Genomic DNA, 14,168 nt, shown 5'->3' with positions numbered 1-14,168 from the left:
TAACGTTGTCATCGCTCTGATGTTGGACAGTTGTCATCTCCACTTCCGCCTTCCGGTCACCAGAAGGAGAGTTCAAGTTATCGTCGCTGTGTAATTCCTGCATCGTCATCTCGGTATCTGTTGAATCCACTGGTCTCAGGTCTATACTGTCGTTGTCGTCCACTTTCCCCTCGGGACTATGGCTATCGTCAGCAGAAGTCAGTCGACGCTTCTTTCTTCTCTTCGGCGAACGCTGTTTCCGTTGCCTTGCTTCCGCATCGGCTGTTGGGGTTGCGTATCCTCCGTCTTGGGCCTGGCCTATCACGCTCTCGGTGGAAGCAGCCATCTGAGCTACGCCCCCATCTGATGAAAGCGTCCTTTGACTTTCTTTACGCTTTGGACTGAACAGGTCTGGAGACCTGCCGGCTTTCAGTTGGTAGGACAGCTTCCGAGCAGAGCAAAGCAGAGTAGGGAAAGTGCTTCAGCGAAAAGTGTGCTGATCCGTGGACACTTGTGAACACGGTGGTGGAGGTGGCTGGGGAGGGGCGAGAGGAGGATAGCTTGGATGGCTGAGCGCTTGCTTTTGATATGAAGACGTCGCCTATTGATCCCTTTGCTACTCGTCGGATATTTTCCTCTGAACTGCAGAATTTTAAAATCAACGAGGATATCACGTTATTAAATACCCCGGATGGCAGTGGCCATGCGGTTCTAGGCGCTGCAGTCCGGAACCGCGGGACCGCTACGGTCGCAAGTTCGAATCCTGCCTCGGGCATGGATGTGTGTGATGTCCTTAGGTTAGTTAGGTTTAAGTAGTTCTAAGTTCCAGGGGACTGATGACCTAAGATGTTAAGTCCCATAGTGCTCAGAGCCATTTGAACCATTTTTTTATCCCGGATGCTACGTTATTGTCTTCGACCAGAGATAAATTCAAAATGCTTGAATTCCTCGCATAATATAAGGAGTTACGTAATTGTGAGTATCTTTTTGTTAAGGGATCACATCTAACACAACGTTAGGTACATTTAGTCTGTGCACTCTCACACTGTTTTCAAGTTGTACTGACTTTGCACAGCGTTTCTGAACAAGAAACGAAGAAAGGATGAAGTATCAGATCTAAAGTATAAAATATCTACATCAAACTGTACAGTAGACTTCTCATTATTTAAAACTTGTGACCTCTGTGCTGAAAATAGAAAAAGACATCGAAATAGAGAAAAATATCTAAAACAGTAGTTATTACAAATTTAGCATAAATGCACATTACTGAAAGACGCAGTACTCAAAAAGTTAACCAATAAATCGGCTCTCAGGGTGGTGCGCTATCTACCATATCAGTACAGAGTTGCCATTTTTATTGTCACTGGTATTCCTTTCGACAACGTGACGTTTTACAGTGCTGAAGGAAACGTAGGTTGGGTAATTTCTATTGCTACGGTTTCCGAGATTATTGCCAATGTAGAGCTGTAGAGAGTGCAGCACGTACGATTGTTCTGTTACTCCTGCCACGCTAGGCCACGTTTCGTGAATGTTGAGCGTGCATGCTGCCATAAAAAATAAAATGGGGTGAGTAGTAGCAGTTTACGGGAAATTAAACACCACTTACATAGTCCATGTGCAAATATGTGTTAACTGTATAATGTATAACACAAGTCGTCACACCGAAACATCCATCATTACACCACAACAGTACCGAAAACAAAACGAAGCCCCAGCAGGAAAAAAGGAAGCTTATAAGAGCCATCTGAAAATGGAATAGTAATACATCCGAAACCGGTAATGGCTTAAGTTAAATGAACTTTTTAAACCATACTTGTGGCTGGTTGCTGCTTAAATTGTAAACCTTATAACTAACAAGCAAGATTCTCATGAAAATTAACAAAATATGTCAAACAGGGTCAAGGACAGACTGTAAATTTGGAAACAGTACTGATCACAGCTTGTTTGCGGTTTCAGAAGATTGCACTGCTAGAAGAGAGAGGCAGGAGTATTCACTAGTTACGTAAACACGACTGAGTAATAAGCATCGTCGACCTTAAAAAGTACATTTATGTTAACTGAAAGGAAAAATATTGATTAATACTGCAGTCAGGTTAAGTTTACAGTTAATGGAAACTTCGCAATTAGATAATAAGTAAGTATATTTCTCGTTATACACTAAAATAATAACACAGAGCCGATCACAAGTAATATATCAAAAACAGCGCACGTTGTGACTGTGTGAACTATCGATGCTTCTCGTGATGGAGTACAGAAACGCAACAGTTCTTTCGGTATTTACTGAGAAATTCGACACTACGGTTAAAATAATAGACTCGTATTTGGAAATTTTGGAAATTTGTGGTAAGGTCTTATGGACCAAACTCCCGAGGTCATCGGCCCCTAAGCTTATGCACTACTTAACTAACTTTAACTTATGCTAGGGACGACACACACACCCATGCCCGAGCGAGGACTCGAACCTCCGACGGGGGAAGTCGCGCGGACCACGACAAGACGCCTCAGATCGCGCGGCTTTGGAAAGAGGGGCGGATGGGAAGGGGTTCAGATCCTCATGCAACCACTCATGCTTCCTCTAAAGGCGTTAAGATGAATTCCAGGATGGTCTTTGCAAATACCACGGCTGATTTCTTTCATCATCCTTTATCACGCTACGCTTGCGCCTAATCTGTAATCGTGCCGTCGTCGAATGGGTGTTAAGCCCTAATTTTCCTTCCCCTTTTTGTTTCAGCAATTAGTCCCAGATCCATTGTATGGATCGAACAGCGTCGTCAGCAACTCTTTGTGCGAATGTATATAAGGCTGTCCTTGCGATTGTCTGCGATGTTCCAAATCATATTCCTTGACTTCCGGAAAGCGTTTGACTCGGTGCCCCACTGCAAAAAATGGTTCAAATGGCTCTGAGCGCTATGGGACTTAACATCAGTGGTCATCAGTCCCCTAGAACTTAGAACTACTTAAACCTAACTAACCTAAGGACATCACACACATCCATGCCCGAGGCAGGATTCGAACCTGCGACCGTAGCAGTCGCGCAGCTCCGGACTGAGTGCCTAGAACCACGAGACCACCGCGGCCGGCGCCCCACTGCAGATTCCTAACTAAGGTACGAGCATATGGGATTGGTTCCCACGTATGTGAGTGGCTCGAAGACTTATTAAGTAATTGAACCCAGTACGTTGTCCTCGATGGTGAGTGTTCATCGGAGGTGAGAGTATCATCTGGAGTGCCCCAGGGAAGTGTGGTAGGTCCGCTGTTGTTTTCTATCTACATAAATGATCTTTTGGATAGGGTGGATAACAATGTGCGGCTGTTTGCTGATGATGCTGTGGTGTACGGGAAGGTGTCGTCGTTGAGTGACTGTAGGAGGATACAAGATGACTTGGACAGTATTTGTGATTAGTGTAAAGAATGGCAGCTAACTCTAAATATAGATAAATGTAAATTAATGCAGATGAATAGGAAAAAGAATCCTGTAATGTTTGAACACTCCATTGGTAGCGTAGCGCTTGACGCAGTCACCTCGATTAAATACTTGGGCGTAACATTGCAGAGCGGTATGAAGTGGGACAAGCATGTAATGGCAGTTGTGGGGAAGGCAGATAGTCGTCTTCGGTTCATTGGTAGAATTTTGGGAAGATGTGGTTCATCTGTAAAGGATATCGCTTATAAAACACTAATACGACCTATTCTTGAGTACTGCTCGAGCGTTTGGGATCCCTATCAGGTCGGATTGAGGGAGGACATAGAAGCAGTTCAGAGGCGGGCTGCTAGATTTGTTACTGGTAGGTTTGATCATCACGCGAGTGTTATGGAAATGCTCCACGAACTCGGGTGGGAGTCTCTAGAGGAAAGGGGGCGTTCTTTTCGAGAATCGCTACTGAGGAAATTTAGAGAACCAGCATTTGAGGCTGACTGCAGTACAATTTTACTGGCGCCAACTTACATTTCGCGGAAAGACCACAAAGATAAGATAAGAGAGATTAGGGCTCGTACAGAGGCATATAGGCAGTCATTTTTCCCTCGTTCTGTTTTTGAGTGGAACAGGGAGAGAAGATGCTAGTTGTGGTACGAGGTACCCTCCGCCACGCACCGTACGGTGGATTGCGGAGTATGTATGTAGATGTAGATGAAATCACTTCGAATGTACGAAAAGCATAATAATGAAGCAATCAAATAACAGCAGATTCGAAAGAGGCAGAGGGCGCAACTCACGGGACGGTAAAATCCGTGGGCAGATGTTCAACTATCTCACTTGTCTAACGAATTTTACCACGTACGTCCTATTCAGATCTGATATCATACTAAAGATTTTCATAAATTTAAGTGAACTGCAAAGTAGGAAGAAAGTAACATTGTAAAGAAATAAATCTGCTGTTCGTAGCTACGCATGATGGGCTCATTTTTGGACACACAATAAAGCTTTATTTTGTTATAATGTCGTTTTGTTTCGGTACATTCCTCAGGAAAGTAATCAAGTAACTGAGACAGAAAATATTTCGTTATTTCCATCAACAACATTTTTACGTGTTTACTAGAACAGAGTCTCTCATACAGTCGCTAGCAGTTTTCCCGTTATATGTACTGTCCTTTCGTCTAACACCTCCTTTTTACGTTTCGTATATATCAAGCAAATTTGTCGCTAAAATAGCAGCTACAAAAACTTCCATTTCTAATTCACATAATAAACAAATTGTCTTCAGTAAGCTTCTTGAAATATTACATGACTAGTGGTTTTACGTAAACACTGCTTATATATTTAAAACAGCCAGCGTCTTAGTTTTGATGTATGTGGATTATGTAGAGACAGTTCCTTTTTCTTTGCCTATACTGCTGCCTTTCACTGTTCGTGCTGTGTCACTACAGCTTCGAAATCACAATTTCTTTGAACTCTACGCGAGTTCACACGGGATTACTTTATGTGTGCTCAGTTTCAATTGCTTCTCACATAGAACCTTCTCCTTCCGCTGAATACCAAATTAAGTCATAATGAAAAAAATATTTATACGTATTCACTCTACACACACACACACACACACACACACACACACACACACACACACACACACGCACACACACACAGACGTTCACACACAAAATGTAACAGAAAATAACGTCAATTTTCTACACGAAACTGATGACTGGGAAATAAAATTTCAGAAACATTAAACAGTTTTTCCAGAAACGAATAAATTACTCGTTAGATCAATGGATACAAAGTTAAGAATAGGAGTGAAGCAATAAACACGAATGAAAACAATGACCGTAAGCAAAAGAGCGTTTAGTTCACTACATATTCACTTTTCAACCTGTTTTGATCTCATCGAGGAACAGCGAAATTCGGCAGGGTCTATCAACAAAAAATAAATACAATTATCTAGTCAGTATATACAAAAAAATTCATGAATAATGTTTACGTTAAACCACTAAGTAAGAAACACTATAGAAAGGCGATTGAAGATTATTCTTAAACGAAAGCGAAGCACAACTGTATTGTAATAGTGAATCATGTCTGGGTTAACGTGGATTTACAAGTGCAACAGAATAGTTGTTCATTACACAAAAATGGGAGTAATTTATTCATGTACTGTGTTCCTTCACACATACTGGCTGTGTCAATGTAATTAATCTTCCCACGTCACGAATCTCGTTTGTGAAGTGTGAAAGACAAACGCGTTAACTTGCACAAATGATTGTTACCCTATCGGCGTATGTGTTGGTGCGAAACGCCTGCAGTTGTTACGCACCGTTTTTACGTGTTACTACTTCCCGCTGCGGATAGCGTACATCGGGCCCACAGAAACAGTGTACCGCAAATAAAAATGAGCGCGTAGACGTACCGCGCAAGCGAATAAACTCGCAAATGCGATGTTACTTCATTCCGTTAGTCCAGCGCCAATTAGTGTGTCAGCAATTAGTTCCTCCCACTTCAAAGGCGTACCTTATTCAAAGCGAACTGTCCTCCACGGCGCTGAGCGCACTCGCAGGCGGCTGCACACTGCCAAACAGCTCACTGGCTTCTTTTTTGCTTAGCTGTAGAGCCTAACGCCTTCTCGCAGTGACACAGATATTTGTGTCTAATAACGGAAGCTTCCCCCTCAATTAAAATTTTTCTGTTTCCAACTCACTTTATTCTTTGTGCTCCGTCAGCGAAGCTCTTTTTGAGAACAACAGCAATTTCCTGTATTTTTTGGCCGTATTTTTACGGTGATGTTGTTTACAACACATTTCTTTGTTTTATACAAATAGGAAACTAATAACTGTTGCTTTCACGGAACGGAATTTCGACCTCAATTTTGTCTTTTCATTCTTAATGCTGTCAACTACGCCATATTGTTTAAAAGGGAAGCGCAGGAGTAAATGCAAATAGTACAGAACGTAATAGAGAAATTGTAATCTCGCAACTACGCTGTCCTTGCTCTCTTGACGTCAACTGCACGCTGCCTGCGAAGAATTAACTATGGATAAGGACTTTTATATGTCGTGTAATTGCTGCTGTGACCGTGTGTGCCCACGCCGTAGATGCAAATCGTAGTAGAACCGAGGTAGAGACGAAACCGCTACAATCTTCATGAAGGTTAAATCTTCTTCTAATTAAATGCAATTCTTTAATAGGAGATCCTTTTCGTTAACGAAGAGTAGACTCATGGACGTATAATAACGAATTACATTCGCGGCAAGATTTAGAGATATTGTGAAACAAACGAAGATTCCATTCACCGATGTGTCAACAACTGATAATATCTAGTGTCAATGTTCTCTTTCATTCTCTCATGGAATGAAAGTATTTCCTAATATGCCTTTTGTTGAATACGTAACCGTTTTAAATAACTAACTTCAAATACTTTCATTAACTGCACGTCGTAAATACAGTTTAAATGTCTCTGTTGACGTCAGTTAACAATTGCAGTCAGAGATAACACTCTTGTTGGTAACCGGAATAATGAGTATGAAAATCTCACTCCAACAATAATTCTAACTACCGTACAGGGTACCAACAACTACATGCCGTTAACACTTGTAATCGGTTCACTAGGCGCATCCCACATCCACAGAATTCACACTTGTAGTAACATCGTTCTTTGATTTTCCTCCAACTATCAAATCTTTATTATACTTGTTAACAAGCATTAACAGTTCGTAAACCTTTATTAGAGTTCAGTACGCGTTGAAAACTGAAGTGCAAGTAATCAGTCTAAACCTTCGCAATGGTAACCGTCAGAGACACTGCTACACTTCTGATCTTATTCTGTGCGTAAGAACACTCTCTGTCATTTAACTGTCAAAGCTTCTAATAACTTCCACTGAGCTATAAGACTAGTTCTTTAAAGTGCCTGGCTAATCTACATGCAAGTAGAAAGTCTCAAAATTAGTTAGCGGTGAAAGGTCTCTGTTAGATTCCTTTCATGCTATTTTGCTCGATTTATTGTTGTTTACGTCCTACATTTGCACCTCAAAATTTACTGTGGTATTTCTAAATTTATCTGGGAGGAGGCTGAGCAATGGAGTATGTTATATTCACATATAAATAAGAACAACTTGTCACACAACACTTTCAAATACATTTTTATATGAAATTCATATATTACAGTTTTCTATGAAACCCACATCCGCCTCCTTTACGTAGTGAATATGATGTCTTAAGATATTGTCATCTCCTTCCCTTCTGGTGTGAAAGGATGAATGAGTGTGAGTATTTGTATTGAACATTGATAAATTTTAAAATAAATATCAAAGTTTAAACTTACTTTACATTGCTTTAATTTAATTTTCCCCATCATCTAATTACTTAAAATAATAAAATTATTAAAAAATGAGCTGATAGAGTGGGTGACTATTCCATAGATTTAAAATTTCATAGCAATAGTAAAAATTTGTCAGTCGCCCACGCATACTTCCCACCCTAGGTTCGGAAGGTTTTAGAAACACCAGGCTCATTATAGCGGTATCAATCAGTACTCGCAACTGAATCATTTTATGTCTTCTCAGCACTTATACCGTACAACTCAATCGCAAACACGTACAAATCTTATATTTCACTGGTTTTTAATGTTAAGAGTCAGCCATCAGACACAGAAGTAAATATAATTTTATGTTCATTTATTACCAAGACGCTTTAATAATTAAAAATTAGTCTCGACAATTTCTTCCATGTGCTCTCCTCCGCTGGCCGTCTGTTCGTCCCAATAGTGTGCCTGCTACCACCCGCTGCCGCGTCGTCAGAATGGCACTTGAACACCTTGTCGAACTCGGTCGTGGGTGATTAAACCAACACAAAACAAATATTTTTAGAATATTAACTCACATAAAACCCGTAATAAAAAAACTGTAACACATATCCCTACTTGCCTGGCGTCGCTCAGCGGAACCTCTTAGTGTTTGTGACGATAATTCGTAAAAACTACACACCACATACATGACAATACAGTGTTAAGAACATATATATCCTAGTGTAACGGTTGGGATAATAATCAGAGCCTGGAGCAATGGGAGAAAAGCTAGCCTAGTGGTGTCTATAATTGTATTACAAATAACCAGCTATTCGTCGGCGAATTAACGACCGCTTGCGAGCCACTAACGCGGTAATATTAATGCAGTTAAACACGGGCGGTTTAGCTTGCCCAGCTGCGAAGCTACAGCAGCGACGCTAAGCCAGACAGGGGTGCGGCGTGGCCAACTGCCGGAAAATTGAGGGAGCTTATTGCTTCAGCAGCCCCAGCGGCATATTACGGCCCCGAATGCCGAGGTGGAGCTTCAGAAACTGCCCGAAGCACATACGCCGTGTTGTCACGAGTAAATACATGGAAATACGTAAAATAATAACTATAGTAACACATAGTTATAATGGGTATTTTTATTGCCGGGTTATACAGGGTGTTACAATAAGGTACGGCCAAACTTTCAGGAAGCATTCCTCACACACAAAGAAAGAAAATATGTTATGTGGACTTGTGTCCGGAAACGCTTACTTTCCATGTTAGAGCTCATTTTATTACTTCTCTTCAAATCACATTAATCATGGAATGGCAACACACAGCAACAGAACGTACCAGCGTGACTTCAAACACTTTGTTACAGGAAATGTTCAAAATGTCCTCCGTTAGCGAGGATACATGCATCCACCCTCCGTCGCATGGAATCCCTGATGCCCTAATGCAGCCCTGGAGAATGGCGTATTGTATCACAGCCGTCCACAATACGAGCACGAAGAGTCTCTACATTTGGTACCGGGGTTGCGTAGACAAGAGCTTTCAAATGCCCCCATAAATGAAAGTCAAGAGGGTTGAGGTCAGGAGAGAGTGGGGGCCATGGAATTGGTCCTCCTCTACCAATCCATTCACCGAATCTGTTGTTGAGAAGCGTACGAACACTTCGACTGAAATGTGCAGGAGCTCCATCGTGCATGAACCACATGTTGTGTCGTACTTGTAAAGGCACATGTTCTAGCAGCACAGGTAGAGTATCTCGTATGAAATCATGATAACGTGCTCTATTGAGCGTAGGTGGAAGAACATGGGGCCCAATCAAGACATCACCAACAATGCCTGCCCAAACGTTCACAGAAAATCCGTGTGATTGCACAATTGCGTGCGGATTCTCGTCAGCCCACACATGTTGATTGTGAAAATTTACAATTTGATGACGTTGGAATGAAGCCTCATCCGTAAAGAGAACATTTGCACTGAAATGAGGATTGACACATTGTTGGATGAACCATTCACAGAAGTGTACCCGTGGATGCCAATCAGCTACTGATACTGCCTGCACAGGCTGTACATGGTACGGAAACAACTGGTTCTCCCGTAGCACTCTCCATACAGTGACGTGGTCAACGTTACCTTGTACAGCAGCAACTTCTCTGACGCTGACATTAGGGTTATCGTCAACTGCACGAAGAATTGCCTCGTCCATTGCAGGTGTCCTCGTTGTTCTAGGTCTTCCCCAGTTCAAATGGTTCAAATGGCTCTGAGCACTATGGGACTCAACTGCTGAGGTCATTAGTCCCCTAGAACTTAGAACTAGTTAAACCTAACTAACCTAAGGACATCACAAACATCCATGCCCGAGGCAGGATTCGAACCTGCGACCGTAGCGGTCTTGCGGTTCCAGAGTGCAGCGCCTTTAACGGCACGGCCACTTCGGCCGGCTCTTCCCCAGTCGCGAGTCATAGGCTGGAATGTTCCGTGCTCCCTAAGACGCCGATCAATTGCTTCCTGTCGGGACACCTTCGTTCTGGAAATCTGTCTCCCTACAAACGTACCGCGCCACGGCTATTGCCCCGTGCTAATCCATACATCAAATGGGCATCTACCAACTCCGCATTTGTAAACATTGCACTGACTGCAAAACCACGTTCGTGATGAACACTAACCTGTTGACGCTACGTACTGATGTGCTTGATGCTAGTACTGTAGAGCAATGAGTCGCATGTCAACACAAGCACCGAAGTCAACATTACCTTCCTTCAACTGGGTCAACTGGCGGTGAATCGAGGAAGTACAGTACATACCGACGAAACTAAAATGAGCTCTAACATGGAAATTAAGCGTTTCCGGACACATGTCCACGTAACGTCTTTTCGTTATTTGTGTGTGAGGAATGTTTCCTGAAAGTTTGGCCGTACCTTTTTATAACAGCCTGTATAGAGTGAGTCTAACTATTGCCACCTACAATAACTCCGAAAGTGTGATAGTAGCTGAAAAGTTTGTGGGACAAAGGTAGCATGGGACAGCGGGGGCCATAACATGACGTTGGCCTTTTGTTGCTGGCTGGGGTCGCTTCAGAGATACGAAGGTCAACTTTTTTTTTAATGGGATATAGTTTGGTACTTATTTTCTGATAGTGGCTATCGAGACGAATCCAGTGATGTGTAACAGTAAGGTCTTTGAAGGTCAACGAAGGCTGCAAAGGTGGCATGAACGCCCATTTACAGAAGGTGTTCGAAGTGATAACGATTGGTATCAATGCAGTGCTGCAATTGTCTTATCGTGGACTGAGTGTTATTCCTTATTACATCAGAAATTATCGAAGCACATCTTCTGACAATTCTCTCTCGCATATCTTTAGGTGTAGTTGGAATGTCTTTATAAACAATGTCTTTCACGAATCCCCACAAGAAAAAATCCAGAGGCGTCAAGTATGGCGAACGAGCCGGCCACGACGCGTCCTCCGCGTCAAATTAACGATTTGGGAACTGTCTCTGCAAATCATGTCTAGCCATCAGCGAAAAATCTGCCGGACTCTACCGCGTAACTTTTTTTTGAATGAAAGAGAATGTTCTGATAATTGAATGAAATGTTTGGCTAAAAATTCTCTTTTATGTTTGTTGATAGCCACGGCTAAATTTTCTCAGGGCGCTATCGCCAGAAATATCATACGTATTCCAATGTGAAGACATCCGTCTTACTCGCGATGCATTAAAAAAAATCTTTCTTTAATATTACGCGATAAGCCAATTAAACACAATGCTTAATTATTTTTTCTGTGAGGCTTGATGTTCCAGGATAGCCGCCTATACGGAATGGCAGCGTACACATTTATAGAAATTACTCTTAATAAAACTGTACCTGTGGCCAAAAATGAATTGGAAAATATTACCACACCCATCGTGTTGATACCACATTCTGTTCCTTGTTCCTAAAGGTATTTCTTCCAATAACAGACCTAATGTTTCTTGCAGGAATGTGGTGTACTTCCTACCATGAAGATTCCATTCGATGAAACAGGGGCCCAGAACTCTGCCCTCCAGAATCCCACACCATACATTCACCGACCACGGTTTTTGATATGCAACTTGCCGCGGCCAACATGGATTTTCAGTTGCCCAGTAATGCATGTTATTCAGATTAACATTTCCATGGTTTGTGAATGTAGCCCCGTCAGTAAATAAAAATCAAATTAATAAATGTGTCATTCCTCTGAATCTGAAATTGAGCTCATCGGCAGAATTCAACGCGACGCATGCAATCCGTACCAATTAATTCTTGGTGTAGACTGATATGGCAAGGATGATATTTGTGGCGATGCAGAACACGAACAACACTACTCTGGCTCATGCCAGATCCCCTTTCGTTCTGACGCGAACTAACACAAGGATCTCTAACCACAGTTTCAACAGTACCAATTTTCGTTTCCTAGTTAGTAACTTTCCTCTGCCGGATATGTCTCCGATGCGTTAAAGATCCAGTTGTTCTCAATGTCTCATACACATATTTAAATGTAGGACGTGTAGAGTGAGTTCGTTGAGGATATCTTTCAGCGTATAAGTCTCCTGCGCTCACTGAATTTCTTTGGCTTTCTCCGTAAATGAGAAGCATATCGACTTGTTCTTCGAAGGAATACATCATTCACATTCACATAATTCGACGATACTATTCTTACCGTTCCTATTAGTGTTGTATTGCGAAACCGTCGAATGGTGTTTACATGTCAATGGTACGTTAGATGGATACACTGTGTTCGGTGAATATTTACTATTTGCACGATATATGAGAGAGAATTGTCTAAGCATGTCCTTCGATAAGTGCCACAGTGATAAGGAATACTACTCCATCCACGATAAGAAGATTGCAGCACTGCATTGATACCAATCGTTATCACTTCGAACACCTTCTATAAATGGACGTTCATGCCACCTTTTTGATCTCGTTGACCTTCAAAGGCCTTACTGTTACACATCACTGGATTCGTCTCGGTAGCCGCTATCAGAAAATAAGTACCAAACTATAGCATACATATAAAAAAAAGTTGACCATATCTCTGACGCGACCCACCTCGCACCAAAAAACCAACGTCATATTATGGCCCCCATTGTCCCAAGCAACGTTTGTCCCACAAACTTTTCAGCTACTAGCATACTTTCGGAGTTATTCGAGGTGGCAATAGTTAATTATTCACCCTGTATACTAAACTTCGCATTCTCCATCTTATTTTCGCAATCTAAGATCTAGTGAGACCACTGGATTTATATCTAATCTATAGCTTCAGATGAAAGATTCCTTCTTGATCATACACTAAATTTTCGAATAATAAAAGCTGGTTCTGATGTAACAAAAAAATGAGTATTTGGGGTGAAAGGAAAGCAAACGAAAAGGGATCCAAAGGGATAAGAAGGAAGTGTTGACTTCAAGCCGCACAGGGAATTGCGGCAATGCAACGGCGAGAGTCGAAAACTTGTACCGGACTGGGATTCAAACCCTGACGCTCCGCTTCTCTACAACTGTTGCCTTATCTGCCCCGTCCACCCGGACACGTTTTCCATCGTACGCAAGTTCGCGACTTCCCGCTCGCCGCGCAACAATGACCCTCCGCCCATTAACCCCCTGCTCGCATATTTCTGATTCCCGTACGAGTTCGACGTTGGTTTTATATCCGCACTGAAACTTTTTCATCGCACAGCCGTCGGCCCCACAGAATTATAGATGTGAGTGGTGTCTGTTCTATTGGACATGTGCGACAGAACAGACATCACACATATCTCTAACAAAGAAAGTCTACAGCCGTCTTCAAGTATTAATATAAATGTTCATCTAAAAATTATGAAACAGGTTTACCTTGATTTTCAGTGAATTTTCTGGCACGAGTCACCAATAACGAATACTGACTCAGTAATTTTAATGACAACGTTCGCGCTGTCGAAGCATAACGGAAAGTTCAAAGAAAACTTTCTGAAGAAAACAGAGCAATAAAACTTTAGAGGTTCCTGTTACTCGGCACTTTCATTTCCTCACATTAGAGTTTGCATTTTTCTGCATCGCGATGCCTGTACTTGCTATCATCTATGAGATCTTGCTCTACCAGTTTCGATGTACCGATACAAGCTCTTTACCAGTGTCTTTGCTTGATCACTGCTACAAACGTCAGTTTTTGGCCAATCGGACTGCTCTCGACCAATCAAATGGCTCTAAGCACTATGGGACATAACATCTGAGGTCATCGGTCCCCTAGACTTAGAACTACTTCAACCTAACTAACCTAAGGACATCACATACATCCATGCCAGAGGCAGGATTCGAACTTGCGATCGTAGCAGCAGCGCGGTTCCGGACTGAAGGGCCTACAACCGCTCGGCTACAGCGGCCGGCTTTCTTGACCAATCGTATTCGTTTGCGGGTGTGGGACAAATGATTTTTCTCGTTTGAAAGTAGTCCGTCATTACTCTTGGTCACACCTTGTTCGTACATCTACAT

This window comes from Schistocerca americana, chromosome 1 (genome assembly GCF_021461395.2).
Source record: "Schistocerca americana isolate TAMUIC-IGC-003095 chromosome 1, iqSchAmer2.1, whole genome shotgun sequence".
Lineage (NCBI taxonomy): Eukaryota > Metazoa > Arthropoda > Insecta > Orthoptera > Acrididae > Schistocerca > Schistocerca americana.
The sequence above is the reverse complement of the archived record's forward strand: the minus strand, read 5'-3'. Positions refer to the sequence as shown.